This window comes from Myotis yumanensis, unplaced genomic scaffold (assembly GCF_028538775.1).
Source record: "Myotis yumanensis isolate MYYU_CA2020_CCGP unplaced genomic scaffold, mMyoYum1.0.hap1 SCAF_16, whole genome shotgun sequence".
NCBI lineage: Eukaryota > Metazoa > Chordata > Mammalia > Chiroptera > Vespertilionidae > Myotis > Myotis yumanensis.
The window spans coordinates 39,716,301-39,735,724 of NW_027223767.1; the positions used below are offsets into that span (position 1 = coordinate 39,716,301).

At 47.3% G+C, this 19,424-nt stretch overlaps 1 protein-coding gene across 2 annotated transcripts in view; it reads right to left on the reverse strand.

Annotated features, from left to right (window-relative positions):
* The window catches only part of MAP3K14 (mitogen-activated protein kinase kinase kinase 14), a 43,037-nt gene extending 24,574 nt beyond the window's left edge, over positions 1-18,463 (reverse strand). For both annotated transcript variants that reach the window (XM_070394046.1, XM_070394044.1), the window contains exon 1: positions 18,376-18,463. The gene's annotated coding sequence lies outside the window, so the exon portion shown is untranslated. The remainder of the gene's footprint in view (positions 1-18,375) is intronic.
* Between the last annotated feature and the right edge of the window lie 961 nt (positions 18,464-19,424).

Sequence of the window (19,424 nt, forward strand, 5' to 3'; positions counted from 1 at the left end):
CTGATGCCAAGGGGTCAGGGACTGTCACTTCAGCCCCTCTCTATACTGTAAGGCTGCGCTGTCCACTATGGTGGCCACTAGGGATGTAAATGAATTAAAATTAAATAAAATTTTAAAATCAGTTCCTCAGTTTCACTAGCTACTATGTTGGACAGTGCAGCGAGAGAACGCTTCCACCACTGCAGAACGGTCCACGGGACAGCGCTGGTCTAAAGCCATGATAGCGATGTTTACTCAACAGCAAAAGTTGTTCCTAGGATCCTGAGACAGGAATGTAGTTTAGGTTAAATGATTTTTTTTTTATTTTATTAACTAGAGGGTACAAAAATAATGTTTAAAATTTTATCTTCAGTGTTGATAACCTCTCTAAAATGTATCATATTTCACTTCCCTGTTTTAGTAAGTCTGGTGAAAACACCAGACTAGGAACCAGAAGATAAGGGTTTTAGCCTTGGCAACTTAAACCAAAAAAAAAAAAAAAGCCATGAGACCATTTTTGTCAAATGAAATCAGACCTTAACTCCTAATATATAAAAGAGCTAGAAGCATGCAACTGATATGTAATTCACATTTAAAAAGCTTCTCTGGCCCTGCCGGCATGGCTCAGTGGTTGAGCATCAACCTATGAACCAGGAGGTCACGGTTCGGTTCCTGGTCAGGACACATGCCCGGGTTGTGGGCTCGGTCCCCAGTAGGGGGCCTGCAGGAGGCAGCCAATAGATGATTCTCTGTCATCATTGGTGTTTCTATCTCGCTCTCCCTCTCCCTTCCTCTCTCAAATCAATGAAGACATATATTAAAAAAAATAAAAGTCGCACAGTCACAGGTTGCAGAGGTGAGGCTTGCTGCCTAAAGCTTAAGCAGGCTGCCCAGTTTCTTCTCTTCGTGTCTTTGGAGTTATTTTGAGGACTGAATGAGGTAGAGTACAGAAACGCCAATTGGTTTGCTTGGCCAATAGAAGATACTAAATGAAAGTTCACTCCCTTGCCCTTCACCAGGCCCATAAATGCTGCCACTCAGACAATGGTACTTCTCTGTTTCAACGCCATATAGTCAAGATGTCGAGCCTTACTTAAGCCATACGTGAGCCTTGGTTCTCTGAATATAAAGGAAATAAAAAGCTCCATCTTATAGGGTCATCTTGAAAATGTCCACTGAGGGGTCAGGGCAGACCAGGGCAAATCCCTCTCATGACTATTTCATCTGGAAGTAAAATCTGTCCTTCTCTGAATGCCCAGAGGGGACAAATAGCAGAAGTAGAATGACTCAACTTCCTTAGTAAGATATTAGTTGAAAAACCAATCTTATTCTGATGCTTCCTCTTTTAAGCCCCAGCTTGCCTGGCCACTGGGCCAGCCTGAGCTTATCAAGAACGAGGGGCTGTGCAGGAAGGGGAACCAAGGGCCTGCGTCAGGCAGAGCGAGCTGGCCTGGCAAAAGTCATCTGGCGAGGCAGACAGCGATCCCCAGGCACGCTCAGCCCTGGCTCCCTTTCTGCCCTGCCCCCCAACCCCTAGTCCAGCTTCTGTTCCAGCCAGTCTCCTTTCACTGGCCCAAGCAGAGCAGCAATGGGTGAGCCTCAGATTCTTTCCTTTTGCTCACCTTGTTGCTCCTATAGAGAATGCCTTCTTTCTTTATTAATATCTGCCCAGATCTCACCTACCCTTTATAACCTATCTCCTCAATGAAGCCTTTTGTGTTAGGCTCCTGCATTCATTCGGCAAGTGTTCAATGAGTGTCTCCTGAGGGCCAGGGACTGCAATGACCACGACCAGTCATCAGACGTCTTCAATGTACTAGGCATGTACTAGGTGCTTTATCTCAGCAACCGGTAAGGTTGGTTAATACTGTGCCCATTTTACAGATGAAGGAACTAAGTTTTCAAGACATGTTACCTGCAGAAACAATGAGGCCAATTTATACAACTAGAGCATCTAATGTGGGGTTAGGGCTAAAGCTAGGACACGCCTGGCCCTTTCTCCTGGGACTCAAGGATCCTCAGTTCCTTTTTAGGATAAAAGTTTCTTGGCAGAGGTACCTGGAACAACCAGGAATTGAGCAGTATTACTACCCATGTGGATATCACTACCCTTATTTCACCCACAGGATCTATCCACTGTCGGTAATAATTTCTTAGCCTATGGAGGCATAAGATCGAAAAATGAGAGATCTCATCAATAAGAACTGAATCAGCAAAAAAATTGGTCAGATTTTTAGTTGACTTATATGTACATGTTCCTGGGGATTATGATTTTTAACTTGATTAGCATTAGCAGGTCATTTCATTTTCTTAAAACAATTAAAAAGAAACTCACACACAATACACATACAAACAAGAGTTCTAGGAAAGATGGTGCTACCTTCATTGAAAGAACCACTCACTGAAAAGGTCAACCCAATAAATTCAATAAAAAAGTTAAAAATAAGAAACAACAACAACACTGAAGGCAAGCAGAAAAGTGAAACAGAGAAGAAATGGGATGCAAGCAACAATGGAAGGCACAGGGACAATATGATATGCTGGTCAGTTTAATTAACAATAGAATGTTAAAGGAATTAGTTTAAAACATTTAAAAACATTAAGTTCTGGACAATATAAATAAGGAAGAAGGGTGGAGTGTGTGGATCCATGGGTAAAGGGTGATAAGAGCCTTGCCTTTAATGGAATTTACATGTCAAAATGTTTACACTTCATTAGAAAAACTAATAGTTATCGATGTATGTTAAAATTTAAGAATAGCTAACTATAAGAACAAAAATACAATTCAGAGTTTCCAAACCAAAAGGGTAAAAAAGGAAAAATAGAAAGCTTGATTGCTCTAACAAAAGGTAAGGAGAAGAAAAAGGACAGCAAGTATAAAATGAAACACAAGTTAAGGGGGCAGAGATAAGTTGAAATGTTAATATATCAATAATCACAATAGACATAAATAGATTAAGCACATCTATTAAAACACAGCCAGTCAGAAAGGTTTTTAAAAGATCTGGCTAGATAGTGACTAAAAGAAACAAAACAAAATTATACAGAAAGTTTGAAAGAAAGGATGGAAAGAGATATCCAGGTCGATATAAAACCACGTAATATTAATATCAGACAAAATACTTAAGACAAAAGTATATAACAATCACTTATATGCACACCCAATAAAGAGCCTCAACGTCCCGAACTGGTGGCAGGCTGAGGCTTTATGGCTTCAGCGTGCCCTGTCACACTGCAGAGAACGGCAGCATCTCACAGCAGCATTCTTTGAGCTCACACTGGGTGCTGGGCCCTGTGCTGGGCGCTGGGGATACACTGAGGAAGAAGACACAGTCCCTTGAGGAGCTTACAGTCTACCGGGGGCAAAGAGACAAGTCGTCAGAGAAACAATACAATACAGTGATGCAACGACAGACACAGACACACAGCAGCTGCAATGAGAACACACGGAGGGACATCTAGCCCAGCCTGGTGGGTGTCAGGAAAGGCATCCTAAAGCAGGCGATGCCCACACTGAGACTCAATGGTGAGCAAACGTTTCCCAAGAAAAAGGAGAGGGTATTTCGGGTAGAGAGAATGGCTGGAGTTAAGGTGCAGAGTGAGTCTATATAGGAATCACAAACAGCTCCAAGTTGCTGATGGGCAACTTAGGTCAGGAAGCCGAAGGCAGGAGATGAGGCTGCTGGTGGAGGTCAGGTACCAGATAATGGAAATGTGCTTGGTCCTGATACACCTCCAGGGGTTACATTCTCAGAAGAGAGAGAGGCAGAGCATTCAGGAGCAGAGTTCCAGGTGGAGGAGCCTACGGGGCAGGGGCAAATGGTGGGTGCTGGGTGTTAAATGAAAACCGTGTCATTGGGACAGGATCTTCCCCCACCTCCCTGGCCTAGGCTGACAATATTACAAGTTACAGGCGTCTGGGAGGCTTCATTCTCTCCCTTAGGTGGGGAGCCCGAGTGGGCACTGGACCTAGAAGCAGACATCTGAGGAAGGAGGAAGGAGCACTCTGGTGAAACTGGAGGAATCTCCAAACCTGCCTCATTTGCCAGCTTGAGTTCTGCTTCCCAGGAGAGCAATTTCCCATTAAGGAGGCTATGAAATGTGAATGTACATTAATCATTAAAACCTCACAGATCAATTATAAATAAGAAACCTGCCATGCCCACAAAAAGGCAATCTCGCTGCCAATTCCATAGGTCAAACTGCCCGATAAATGAAATGCATGGAATAAAATTTATGACTGTCCTTCAATTCCCACCACATGCAGGAACATTGCTGTTGACAGCTCCTTCACATGTTTAAGGCAATCACCTGATACCTATTCTATTAGCATAGGTCTTTCCCACATCTGCTTCTCCCTGACCCCCTCCCAGCCCACCCTGATGCTGAGCTAATCTTAAAACATCATGTCCCTAAAATAACCTCACGCTCAAAGACATCTATTGGCTCTGCACTGCTTATGGGCCCAGACCCAACTCTGTGGTCCATAATCTGTCTGACCACTATTTCCCTAAACACAAGGTTTGGCTCTGGCCAGTCTGATCTCTCCACACCCTGCTAGTTGCTCGAATCTACAGTCTCTAGAGGAGTGTGTCACGTCCTTGTGTGGGCCGCCTTGCACATCCTGCTTGTCCTTCACAGGTGGAGTTCAGGCCTTCCACCTCCAGGAAGTCCCTCCCATCAGCTCCCCTGCATGGCCTCCTTTTCCGACGGCTTTCAGCACTGGGTCTCCTCATTTTTTTCACCCTCACCCTGGCCCTTCACCACACCCTTACTCCCTTTAGTCATCAAATGAAATAATGTAGATGAAAGAACTCTGGAAACAATAAAGCATTATGCCAAGAGAAGACAGACATTTCTGTGTGCACAACTCAGACTTGCAATCTAGGTATGGCGCAAACAGTAATACGGATAAAGATGCACAAAGAGGTTCAGTGTATTTTTATAATAGTGAAAAACTGGGGGAAAGTCTAAGTACAGGGGAAGGATAATTATGAAATAAATCCTGCTACATCCATTTAAAATTGCTTATAAATAATTTTTAACTATATGGAGAAATACTAACGGGATACATTTATTTTTATTTTATTTTTTAAATATATTTTATTGATTTTTTACAGAGAGGAAGGGAAAGAGATGGAGAGTTTGAAACATCGATGAGAGAGAAACATCAATCAGCTGCCTCCTGCACGCCTCCTACTGGGGATGTGCCTGCAACCAAGGTATATGCCCTTGACCGGAATCGAACCTGGGACCCTTCAGTCTGCAGGCCGACACTCTATCCACCGAGCCAAACCGGTCAGGGCAAGCGGGATACATTTATAAAAAAATGCACACCTAGCACACACATACAGCAATGTTTCTTTCTTGGAGGTGTTAAATATTCTTTATACTTTTCTAATGTTTCCACTTATTTTTTTCAGTGAGCATGTATTACTTTTCTCAGTGTTCATTTTTTCACAGACGGTTCCAAGTGGTTAAAAAAATACCGAAAGGATATAGAGTGACAAGTGCAAGTCCTTCCCACCTTTCCCCCGTTCCTCTGAGGGGATCCCTTCACCAGTTTCTTGTATCTTCCTCCAGAGAGGCGCTCTTGGTCTGGTCCACCTTTGCGTGTGTGTGGGACTTAACAAGCAGGTGATGACTGTCTCCGCTTCTCCCCCGCCCCCTTGGGCACACACACCACTCACACAGGAAGCCTCACCTATTCTCTGTGGCTGGCACTGAGTTCTGGCAGCAGGGCCACTAACGCAGAAGGCTGGAGATGGGCAAGCCCATTCCTCCCGGTTTTGGTTTTCATTTCACTCCCCTTTTTGTTCTCTTCTGGGGACTGTGGGCTTTATCAGTTATGACTCAAGAAGTAGGAAGGTGCTCAAAGATGGCTCTGCCAGCCGTCCTCACTTCTGATGGCCACCGCTTCCCTGCTCTCATTCGTGGTCATCCACTGCCAAGTATACACAGTGGTCACAGGCCTGGGTGTCAGAAGTGCTCATGGGCACGATGGCCCCATAGAGTGGGAAACAGCAGAACTGGACCTGAGAGAAAACCACCAGTTCCTCCCTCGCTGCTTATGTCAAGGGGTGGGATCTGAGGGCTGGTCCCAATCCGGGAAACCCGAGAGAGGCAAGTTTTCTCACCAATCTCTCCTACTTCCCTTATATAATATATGACCCTGCTTTATTTTGTTTTCAATCACAAAGATAATACTTGTTCATTGTCAACATTTAAACAATACAAAAGTGGACAGAGAAAGAAATCCCTGTACCACTCCCTCTTCCCCACAACATAAGACATACTTAATTAAGTTTAGCATAAATCTTTTTCGTTCCATTACTATACATATACATATAATTTTGGACTATTTTAAAAATAAGCATGAGCTTACCCTATATAATAAAAGCCCAATATGCAAATTGACCTAATGGCTGAACGACTGGTCATTATGATGTACACTGACCACTAGGGGGCAGACACTCAATGCAGGAGCTTCCCCCAACCTGCAGGCCCCAGGCCAGCCAAGGCGGGTGCCAGCAGGGGACCCCTGATCATGCCACTGGTTGCCCCACAGATTGGCCCTGATCGCCGGCCAGGCCTAGGGATGCTACCCATGCATGAATTTCATACACCAGGCCTCTAGTACATACATAATATTCCATAGTTCTAGGTGATAAATTTCTGGAATTGGAATTTCTGGGTGGCCTTTTCTTAGTGGGCTCTCTCTTCTCTCCTGTTTCTATGTGTCAGGGAAGTAGGCAGCATCCATCAGTCAAGAACAGGTGGTTCCCAAATATGATATTCATTATTTGCTAGAAAGATACCCTTGCCCTCAAGGTGCTTACAATCCATTTGGGGAAAATGGGTGGATGGATAAATAAATGATAAAGGAATCACAAAATGATCTTAGGATCAGAAGGGCCCTAGAAGTAATTTATTCCAATATATCACTTAATAATTAGGAGGGAGGGCCATCTAGCTACATAACAGGTTGGCCTTGGAGTCAAAAGATCTCGTTCTTGCCTGGCTGACATGGCTCAGTAGTTGAGCATCTACCTATGAATGAGGAGGTCCTGTCAGGCCATATGCCCGGGTTGTGGGCTCAATCCCCAGTGTGGGGTATGCAGGAGGCAGATGATCAATGATTCTCTCTCATCACTGATGTTTCTCTCTCTCTCCCTTCCTCTTTGAAATCAATAAAAATGTATTAAACAAACAAACGTTCAAATCTTAGCCTCTTAGCACTCTGGTGTGTGACCATGGGCAGGTCACTAATCTGATAGTCAACTATCTCATCTGTTAAACAGGGATCTGAAACCTACATAAAAGGATTTTATGGGATAATTAAATGTAAGAAACAATGTTTATATGCCCAATACAGTGCCTGGCACATAGTGGGTGCTCTGTGAACAGCAGAACCTCCAGTGAGATGGAAGCTGTTATAAGATGAGCAGTCCTTTCCATCACGGCAAGTGCCAGTTCTTCGAAAGTCCTTGCCTATGCAAAGCTGAAACCCACCTCCCACAGCTTCCAGCCAGCTGCCCTAGTGTCAGAAGGAAGATCTGGAACAAACACTATCAAAGGCAGAGGGGAGAAACCCAAGAGCAGAGGGACAGAAGTGGTCAGGAAGAAAAGGGCAACCCACGAAGGAGAATGTTCTTTGAAGAGCATCTGCACACGCCATCCTGCTTCTCTCTCTGCTGGCAGTGCCTCAGCTCTGATGGGCTGAGGAATGACTGGCCAGTGCATGAACCAGGACCCAGAATTCCTTGGCAGCTGGAGCTGAAATTAATTGTCTTGTGGACATCTTTGGGTGTTTTCAACCATCTGCTGCTATGTATATACACAATTACATGCTGGTTGTCAATAATAATAAAAATAATAATGACAGCTATTATCGGTTGTTATGAATTAGGTAATACATGCATTATTTTTCTTATTTTTTTAAATCCCCACTGGAGGATATGTTTATTGATTTTAAAGGGTGGGGGGAGGAGAGAGAGAGAGAGAGAGAGAGAGAGAGAGAGAAACATTGATGTGAGAGAAACATTGATTGGTTGCCTCCTGTATGCACCCCAACTGGATTGAGCCTGCAACCTAGGTATGCGCCCTGACTGGGAATCAAACCCATAACCTTTTGGTGTACAGAACGACGCTCCAATTAACTGAGCTACCCGGCCAGGGCAGCATTATTTCTTGAATCCTCAAAATAACTCGGTGGGCGTGGCACTAATATTACTCCCTTTATACAGAGGGAAAATCTGAGGCTCAGTAGGTCAGTAATATGTCCAAGGTCACATTGCAAGGAAGTGCTAGAAGCGGGATTTGCACAAGGGACTCTTATGTCAACCACCATACTCTCAGCCACGACACTGTATCCAATTTCAAATTATCTAAGTTTTAAAAATTGGGACCCAAATGCAGAAACTGCCATAAGCCAAAGGTTTATTAGTGAGAAACCCAGGAGGAAGCATCTCAATTAGGAAGCATAAACGCTTCCTAATAAAAGCAACATTAGAATGGAGAGCAAAGCCTCCAAGCTGGACATGTGGCCGGCCTGTGTTCCATGCTCTGGCTGTCCAGCACAGCTGGCCCATACCAGGGACCAATTCTATGACACGCTTCAAATTTGCCTTTCATTTCATAAAACCTGGTTCCAGGCTTTTTGAGCCTTTTTTGTTTGTTTGTTTTTGGATTTTGGTTTTTATAGCAAAACCTTGTGTATCTTCGCTATCTTCATAAATGTGGCCAGTACTTTGTCTCCAGGCCCCTGACTTGGGCATTGTATAAGTTTTAAAAGGAATGTGTGACAATAGCATTTTCAATTTAACTTTCAAATCCTTTGTATGAGGAGAGTCAATGGCATATAGTAAAGCTGCCATTGGGGCATCATTGATGCACAGACACAACTATGCAATTGGTATGCAGGAGAAAGGGGGAGGAAGTAGTATTGAGGAAAAAACTCAACCACATACATACTTCGATTTATACAATAAGCAACAAGGAACTTTTAATGTATGTTATATAAAAAAATCAAGTGTCACCGAAATCTATAGGTTGGGTATTTTGGGTAACTGAATATTCTGGGCTGCAGTATATATTGGTAGGTCAATAATGACCGATTTCCAAAGATTATAGTGCCATAACTGCCCTAAGTATGACATAAAATCAGGCAAGACACAACCAGTTTTCTTTGATGAGTCAAAATACACTTCTGGATCTTGCCAGCCTGAGGTTATCATTACAAGCAATGTTTGGTTGTGAAAAACTGCTCTCCTTATGTAACCTTTTGGATTGGATTCTGAGCAGGAGCAGTTCCCTGGGCTACGGTCAATCCACTGTGATAAACCACTCCCCTCCTCTCTCGGTTTGTAACTCTGGTTTTCCCAGGTGGGACCGGCTGAAAGCAGGGTCTACCTGTATTCAAAGAAGATGGAGAAAGACAGGCCCAGCCTTCCTGTAAGGGAGGAGGCTTCAAGTTCATTGTAGTCACTGGTGAGTGGTTCTGAAATTGAGGAACTAGTTTGAGGAACTGCAGAACAAACAAAAAAAAACCCAAACACTGGCCTTCCACGGAAAGCATGGAGGCACACGGTGCAGCTCCGCCCTTGGGCAGTGGAACCCTGACCATGGCCTCGTTTCAGATGCTGCCCAGCACACCCGGTGACAGACTGGCCTGAATGATCAGCTGGAGGATGTGAGCAGTAGGGGTGCATTTGACATGTCCCTTTACAATAGAGGTTCACATTCTTGTCTCCCCCAGAAGGGAGAAAGGGCTTGGGACCTGTGGTATGACAGAACATTCACAGAGGATCTCAGACCAATTCCTTGGTAAAGGAGGGGGAACCATGAAATAGCCTGTGGTTCTCTCATCCTCTCTCGGGCCAGCAGGGCCTAGGAGGAGTGTGGATTCTGGTATTGCACTTTCACTCAATAACAAATACTTAGCCAGGGGCTACCATGCTCTAGGTACTGTGCTGATCAGAGAGATGCGATGGTGACCTGGACAGACAAGGTCCTTGCCTTCACGGAGCTTGCACAGTTGTAATCCTTGAAAGGCCTTCCTGGAGTGCTGAACACAGTTACTAAGAAGAACTGTCGCCTGGCCAGCATGGCTCAGGGGTTGAGCAATGACCTATGAACCAGGAGGTCACCGTTTGATTCCCAGTCAGGGCACATGACCAGGTTGCAGGCTCGATCCCCAGCATGGGGTGTGCAGGAGGCAGCCGATCAATGAGTCTCTCTCATCATTGATGTTTCTCTCTCTCCCTCTCCCTTCCTTCCTGAAATCAACAGAAATATATTTTTCTTTAAAAAAGAAGCACTGCCGTGGATGAGGCCACAGACCATCCGCCTACGGATCTGTCTCAGAGTGGCACCAAGCACATGGGATTTGCTAGTCTGGTCACTGCCCTCTCAAAACCAGCCTGGAAGGCCGGGATAAGTCTGCCATGTCTTTAACAGTTGGCTACTCATGGTCTACGTGCCAACACTTCTGCAGATGACTCCTTTCCCCCAGAGTGCTGAGGTTTCCAGATTGTTCTCAAGCTCTTATTCCAAGCTAAACAAGCAGCACAAAGCCCCAAGATGAAAGAAATGTTGAGAGCGTTCCTGCCCAGACACCTGCAGAATGGGGAGGGGTGCTCTTCCCCTCTGAGGAGCTCTGTGTGTGAGTTAGAGCTGGGTCAGGCTGGCAAAGGAGGGCCATGGCATGTGGTGCCTTCCTCGCTCCTCTCCAGCTCCCACAGTCGTGGCTCGTGATTCAGCACCTGTAATGTGTCTGCTTCCATGTCCATGGCCAGCTCCTCGGGGGCAGGACCTCAGTTGTCCTTATTTTTATATTCTAGCACCTAGCAGAGCCTGCCACATTTGATACGCTTGACAAGTGTTAACTGAACGAAAGAATGACTGACACACTGGGGAATAAATGAGTGCTGTGGGCTCTGAGAGCCTGGCTGGCCTGAGATCTGAGTATCCAGTCTGTCCAATCACCTGGAGAGCTGGAGGGGATGAAGCCAGCTCCCTGCACAAGGTATCAGCATGACGTATTGTGACTGCACCCCAGCAAGAAGGTATCATGCGAGCTGGCTCCTGAGCCACCCGCCATCCCCTTTTCTAAATGCTGACCTAGAGACCAGTTATTTCCACTTCCTTGAGAAATGACCCTTCTGAACTCAACAATATCCGTCTGGGCTCGGACTTGGGTATACATGCTAGCTAGGAGGTGAGACACAAGTCTTGGCCTTTGACACTTATCTCTAAGGCGATTTCTACTGCTCAAAGTTCAGCATTTACCACCGGGACTATTGAGCATGGTCTCAAGGACACTGATTCATCCAACTAACTTCCTGGGTCAAAGGAATCTATTTCTAATCGTCATTAGCAATAACATCCTCATTGGAGGCTGGCTAAGCTCTCCTTTCTTCCCAAGCCTCCCAGTGGTCCCTGGTATTGACCAGTAGACTGATTCTGGCCCAGTGAGAGAAAATGTCAGTGTCAGCAGGTGGGTGGGTGGTGGACCTAGGCTACAACAGCTCTTTGTTCTTGCAGGGGCCACCATCCAGATATGACGTCATGCTTTGCCCACAGGAAGAGCCTCTTCACTGAGAGGAGCTGGATGGATCCAGAGGAATGATGCTGACTATTCTGGCTCTTCTAGCCACCTGCCTGCCACTAGCAACGTGTCTCTTCTTCACAGGACAAAGATAAGGCAAAGATAAGAGCTTCTTGGTGCCCAGTGGGTTTGTGCCCTTACAATCCATCATTCATAGCAACTAAACGCCCACTTTAGGTAAGATACTGCTTGGCGAGGTAGGCAAGTGTCCTACAGGTGTAGGCAATCTTTGAGACTTCCTGGTAACCCTGCCCAGAATTGTATTTTCTTATCAACCTTGACCTTCTTTTGGTTACATGAACTTCATGGTACAAGACAGTGTCAATGAAATAGCTTTCTGTTTACTTTTTCTTAGACCCAGAGCAGCTGCGTCTGGCTCCACCCTTCCCGGTCTGCCAGAGCTTGCAGAAAGGCTGAGGGTGGTGGGGTTGGGGTGGGGGAACAAAGTAGGAACAAAATACAATTCCTGCCTCAGGAGTAGTTCCTTTGTTCAGTGGCAGCACAGCACAGTGTAAAGAGCCTGGACTTTAGTCAGTTTCAGTCATTAACTAGCTGGTGGCTTTGGGCAACTCACTCAGCTCCCTTCCATTTATTCTTTTGTAAAAAAAAAAAAAAAAAAGGGAGTGAGCAATGGTAATGATCATTTCCAGCCCATAATTCTTTTCTTTTTTAAACCTCACCCGAGGATATTTTTCCATTGCTTTTTTTTAAAGAGAGAGTGGAAGAGACAGGGAAAGACAGAGAGAAATATTGATGTGAGAGAAACACGCTGATTGGTTGCCTCCTGCACGAGCCCTGACCAGGGCCTGGCTGGGAAGGAACCTGCAACCAAGGTAAGTGCCCTTGACTGGAATCGAACCCGGGCCCCGTGGGTCTGCAGGCTGATGCTCTACCTACTGAGCTAAACCAGCTAGGGCTCCAGTCTGTAATGCTAATAGCACTTTCTTGACAGAGCAGTTAAGGCCTACGGCCACTTAGCCATGCCCACCCAAAGTGACTGCTGGTTAGCCCAGATTGATGGTGTGTGCACCAGGGGCTGGGAAAAGCTTGTGACCACTTGCAAGGTCATACTAGTTCTTTCCCTGTGGTTTCAATAAAGTCAAGGCCATCTTGTGGGTGACCCTAGACACTGATTACAGACATCCCTGACCATCAGCAGTCAAGCTCAACAACACCACACAGATCTACAACAGAGTCTGAACAATTTCTTTGACTGAATGGACACCTAGGCATGGATTTAGTGGTAAGAGGGTCATCAGAAGCCATAGCAACCAGCATGTGCAGAAGGGCTAGCTCAGGAGTTCCCCTGCTGCTTCTTTCTGAGTTCATACAGTGGCTCTTGAAGTGCAGACAACCTAGGTGGTGGCAGGCTTGGAATTCCAGTTTCTGGAAATGCAGGATTCAATCCAACCTTTCCAATCACTGGAGCTCATCGGAGCCTCCAACTCAGGTGGTGAAAAGCAAGGCAGGTAGAAAAGGGTTCCCCAAAAGGTCTTTCACACCAAAGTAGGGGTTATATCTCTCTGCTCTTTGCCAAGGGGTTTCCCAGCTCCACGGAGCCAAAGCTCCCCTCCTGCTTCTTTGCTGACTGTCACTGGAAGCTGGCCATTTTTTACTCTCAAGGTGGCTGGACTCACTGCTGATCTGGCTCTGTGCCCTATTCACATGACCTCGTGCCAGGGGATCCATCTCCCTTTCAGTCAGCCAGCCCTGGGAGCCTCCGTTTGCTTCTGTATCCCTATCTCCAAACCCTTGGGCTGAAATGAACCTGATCGTTGGCACAGGGCTTCTCCACACGGGCCAGTCAAGACTTCCTCTGCAACTGTGCTGGGTGGATCAATCGCCTGTCACCTACACCCCTGCATGGGTGACTCACCTTCCAGAGAAAGTGCTTTGCTCACCTAAGCAAAGCTGCCTGGAAAATGACGAAGGGGCCTATCAAATGCACTCTGTGGGGCCAACCAGCCACTGAGCTGGGTCCAGACACACTCTGCCTCTCACCTCCAGCCTGAAGTCAAGTATGGAGCTGCCACTCCAGGCTGCTGGTTTCATTTTCATCTGAACACGATGCTTGACATCCGGTGATCTATTTTTTCTAAAAAACTAGGTTCACTTTAGAAATGACTCTTTGGCCATCGAGACAGCTTCCCCAGGAGAAAACAAAGTGTTATTTAAAGGGAACAGCAGCCTGGTGGGAGCCTCTATTTTTGTTTTGTGTTAAAAGGAGGGAAAAAAGAATTTAGAATGTACTGTGAAACTTTTTTCCCCCTTTGGGTAATTTAAAGGGAACTCTGTAAGTCTGTGACTACCGATCCAGGGCCCTCAGACATTACATGCCGGGCACTGAGTCTGCCTGAGCTCACACAGATAGTAGCAGATTAGCAGATATATTTGTAAGAGGAAGGAAGGGCGAGCTGGGGGTGCATGTAGTGGTGGGAACCCTACCCCACAGAACCAAAATTGTCCTCCTAGTGCCCTGAACAAAGAGGAACAAGTCCTGCTCTGCAGGCATGGCTCAGTAGTTGAGCGTCGACCTATGAACCAGGGGGTCACAGTCTGATTCCTGGTCAAGGCACATGCCTGAGTTGTGGGCTTGATCCCCAGTGTGGGGCGTGCGGGAGGCAGCCGATCAATGATTCTCTCTCATCATTGATGTTTCTATATCTCTCTCTCCCTCTCCCTTCCTCTCTGAGATCAATTATATATATATATGTATATGTATATATATTATGTATATTATAATATATATATATATATTATGAAAGGAACAAATCCTTGCTGACTTAACTTCTACACAGTATTCTCCTTTTTCACCTCCAGAGTTAAGGTTGGGACCCACTCCACCACATGGAGGACACAGAAAGCCCTAGAAAGGTCCAGCTGTGCCTCTGGCTCAGAGTCCCAGGAGGGCGAAGGGTACCCATGGTTTAGAATCACCAACTCTGACCAGGTAGATAGAGCCTGGGCCTTTGTAGGCTCATTGGGAGGGTGGTGAGGGCATGGTTTAGTGTAAGGCAGGGGCAACCTGACAGCTAGAACCTCCTGACAAGAAATGTCGCCCTGGAGGTCCTGCTGAGAAAATGACTCGGCCCTGTCAGGCAGTCTGACCGTCCTGACATCATCTTACAGAAAACAGGTCTAGTCAATGTGGTAATGGGCAACTACTGCTACTGCTATTACTACTCCTACTACTATCACCAACAACGTTTACAGCCAAACAGCACCATTTACAGCGGCCTTCTTCTGTGGCTTATTATACGCCAGGCACTGAGTTTGCCTGAGGTCACAGATAGTAGCAGACCTGGATCTGACCCAGGTCTGTCTGACCTGACAGCCTAAGCCCCCACATATGACACAGAGACACCATGGACTTGCTATATTGCTCTGGATATATCACTTCACCACTCTGCCTCAATTTCTGCATCTGTAAAATGGGGCTGAGCATAGGCTATGCTATTCGTCTTTGGTCTTTTAATAATAATAATTATGAATAATTGATATCGATTAATAATTGTTAATGACATATTAATATTTTTAAATATATATATAGCTAGATAAATAAAGAAGCTACCCTGGTTTAATTACATTCAAAATTGACATTTTTTTGGCGGGGGGGCAGAAACAATTTATCTTTTCATGAGTAAGTTAGTAGAAAAGGCAGTGAACTTGATGTCAGGAAATAAGGGTTTAGATTCTGGGCACGACACTGATTTCCTGAGTAATCTCATCCACTTTATTTCTCTTTATGAGATTTTACTTTCCTGACCTTTGTCCCTGTCTTTCTTTATAAGAGTATTGTGAGAAAAACACAAAAAATAGCTACTGAGGAATAATAGTACCATTATTCTTGACGCCATATACTTTCAAGGGATTTATATCAGGAGGAAAAGGGATTAAAGGATATCAAATAGCAAGAAGGGAAGAGAATCATTTAAATTAAAATGCAAAGAAGGGCGCACAGGTCACTGAGGAGAAATGACTTTTCTCTGCATTGTCACTCAGGTAGTAAGACAAGCCCACAACTAAGGACCCTTATCCATCACACTGCGATGTCTTGCTCAGCTCAACTGAAATGTTCTACGACATGATTTGCCCTACGTGTGGCCTTCCATTTCTAAGCTACTGCTTTCAACATTTCAGTCAGCATCACCAAGTACATGCAAAGCTTTCACACAGGCATCACTTCAAGTGCTCGCCCTTTCCCTTAAAGATGCTCACCCCCACTTTTCCCTTCCTGGGAATCTTGGCGTGCAGAGGCCAGAGGGGCTGGCTGATCTTTAGAGTCCCCCAAATCCACTGACATGGAATTGACCCCCTCCCTGCTAATTTCACACCGTGCCATCTAACGGGCCCGTAATGTTCACGTTTCCAGTTTAACTGAAATACTAAAATGGGGCAAACAGGAAGCATCAGACACAACTGCGGTAGTGACTTATTAATCATGAAAGCAGAATTTTAGTTGCCTCTTAACCTTTTGCCAGGGGGAGAAAAAAACAGCTCTGAGAGGATGGAAGCCATTGGTAGAATATGCTGCCTATATGTGTTACCAAGCTGACTTTTACTTTTAATTTAGGGCTGAATTTGCGTTTAAGATTTCTTAACTCTCCACCCAGAAAGAACATCCATAAGTCAACCAACATGAATCTGTCAGCTCTTGATCACTGCGGGCAGACCTGTTAGGAAAGCCCATGTGCTATCCACTGACACAGGAAAAAATAGGAAATTCAGAGTGACTTCACAGGCCAGAGTGATAAGACACGGTTGAGGGTGCCAACAATGAAGATAACAACCGGGGAGGAAGCTTTACCTCATTCCCATCCCCACAGACCTCTCACCAGACCCCTGCCAAGATGAACTGTTATCACGCACCCAAAAAATCACATCGGTTGCTTGGAGTTGGACAACTTATCAGGACAAGCTTGCTTTCTCCACACTCAGTGATACACAAACACTCCAAGAATATCACAAAGAAGTCAGTGTTCAACAGGAGAACCAAAATGAGGAAGCAAACCTCCATCTGTTGAGGGGCAACGGCCAACCAGACATTTCTGTTTAATAGATGAAGGCTCATTTGGCAAGGTCTCTTGTCTGTGGTGCCACTCCCACAAGCTCTAACAGACAATACTAGGGGCAACCCCCCCGCCCCCACCACATTCAAAACTGCTCCTTATATTCTGAAAACAGAAGATAACCTAAAGTTTGGCAACCTATTGCCTGATTTCACGAAAGTGCTAGGACATATACCTGGATACATATTTCTACAATTAAAGTCAGAGATTATTACGTTTCTTTTGAGACCTTCTGAGAAGTTCACCACGCCCTTCAAAATAGGTGAGGATGCCCGAAAGGTGTCTGAGAAAAGCAGAGGTCTGGCATCGCTGCACCAAAGGAACTGACTTTGACATCACTTAAAAAACACCAAGAGTAGATCCAAACACATCGTAAAGCAAGACAAGCACCTGTCCGCCTGTCCTCTCGCGCTAAGAGCAGAACACCACACCGAACACTTCTCCCTCCTTTCTGCATCTCAGTCCCAGATTGTGGTCCTGGTCCAGGGGGGAGAGCTGGAGAAGATTCCGGTGTCCTAGGCTTTAGGCATTTCTATATGCCCCCTCCCCTCTCAGGTGCCTTATCTATAAGAGACAATGTTATCTGTCTCATCACACAGGTTCTAAAGGAAAAAGGAGGTTACAGGTATGAAGATACTCAGTAAAAAAACACATCACTAATGTTAAGATATTATCTCTCCTTCGAATCTTTCAGAACGACCATGGTTCTAGTCAAGGGGTTTTCAGCATTTTTCCTGGAATAAACTTCAGACTGCTATTTTGCATTAGGCCCCACCTCTCCTCATTTCATTTTACTTGCCTTTAGAGTCCCTAATCAAGTCACCTGTGTTCACTGTCTCTCCATTTACCAAAAACTGAATTCGGTTACCTTCCCTCCATTCATCCTCTCCCCGACCCTCCCCATACTCATGGCCCAGTCCATCCTTCAGGACGGAGAGCAACTTTTTAACTTTAATAAGGAAGGTGCCGCCTTTTTCTGAAGTTACCCAGCATCAGGAGGCTCCTGGCCAGGTGGGGCTCTCTGCACTGTACGAGTGGCCCCTTTCTGCCTGGGGACAGTGGCTGCAGGTTGCCAGGGGCCACAGTGGGCTTCCGAGATGGAAATATTCTATTGGAGCCGACAGATGAAGTCCCCAGGCGTCGGGGGACGCAGGAGGATGCTGCGAGCGGCCAGCCAGCTCCGCCGAACGCCAAGGGCAGGTCTGCGCCTTCTCCCCGCCCGGGGTGTGCGATCGAGAACTTCCCAGGGCAGCCGGAGGGTCTCACTGACCGGGCAGACAGGGGGCAACGCGGCCGGGGAGCGCTTGTGCATCAGCCGCCTTCCGCCGCGCCGAGGCGAGCCCCCATCCTACCGGGCGCCCAGGGCACCGGGCAGGAGCGGCAGGCCTGGCGGCGGGGACAGCTGAGCACAGGGGAATCGGGGTACCGGGGAAAGGGAAGCAGGGCGCCCCCGCGCGCGCTTCGGGCGAGCGTGTCGCCCGCGGGGATGCGGGGCGAGCACGGCGTGCGGCCGTGGCCCTAGAAGCGTGGTGAGGCGCGCCGCCGACCAGACCCCCGGGGCCGAGGGCCCGCGCGCGAGTGGACTCCTCCGACCAGCCGCGCCGCTGACCCCCACCATTCTAGGGCGGCGGGCCCGGCCGCATCCCGGTCCCGGGCTGAGGGGCGACCCATCCGCGGTGCTCCCCGCTCCGAGCCCTGGGACCCTGCCCAGTCACCTACCGGCCGAGCGCCGATCTCCCCAAGCAGGACTGTCGCGCTCCCCTCGCCCTCGATCTCCCGCCGCCGGCTGCCGACCGCTGTTCTCGGGGCCCACGGTCGCCCCGCCCCCGCTTCGGGCCCCACCCCCTGGTCGCCTTCCCGGTCGCCCCCGGGGCCACGCCTCCCCCGGCGGCGGCAAATTTGCCTGGGTTCGCACCTCCCACTCTGGCCGCACCTCGACCCTTGGTCCCGCCCACCCCGCCAACCTAACCAATGAGATGGCGCGTCTCGGCTAGTCCTTCTTACTGCCTCGAGCAACGATTGGTAGCGAGAGCGCGTTTCCAGAAATGGGCACTGTTTCCGGACAATGTTTATAGTGAAGACGTCGGTGGGCGGATGGATTGACAGGAGGCGGAGGCGGCGGGAGTTTGGTCTAACCACACATGCGCTCTCGGCTTCGGGCAGTTTTTTCACGGGTTGCGTTCTTCGGAAGGTTACGGGAAATAAGAGTGAATATGCGCATGCGTGGGCACTCCCAGCCCGAGACTTCGGTTACCTTGGAGACGGCGAGGCGCTCTCCCTACTTGGCCAAGTTCTGCTTCCTCTGCTCGAGGTCTCCATGGCTGAGGCCGGTCGGGGCGGGGTGTGCGCGCGTGGTGGTGCTGGTTAGAAACATTTTCATTGAGCACTTAACTCTGTTCAGGGCTGGAGAGTTCCCGAGCACTAGTAAGACAGGTTCTAGTTCCTGCCCTCGAAGAACTTGGAGGAGCCAAAGGCCTACACTGGTCAGACCTGTGTGTTGAAACCCAAGTCTGATGAGCGCGGGTGGATGGCCCGGTGCAACCCCATCCCGCAGCCAGAGAAGCAGCGTGGTGCGAGCGCTGCGTGAAGCCTCTCCTTGGTGGGTTTACAGAACCAGGTTACAGAACCGGGAAGAAGACTGTACCTTGAACTGTGCAAAAAAGGACCGAGGTGTCAACCAACGGTGCTTCTTTCCGAATGCGAGGGTTAGGTGGGCAGGAGGCATTTAGGGGCGGTATGGACATTTTTTCTTTTCGAATATTTGCTTA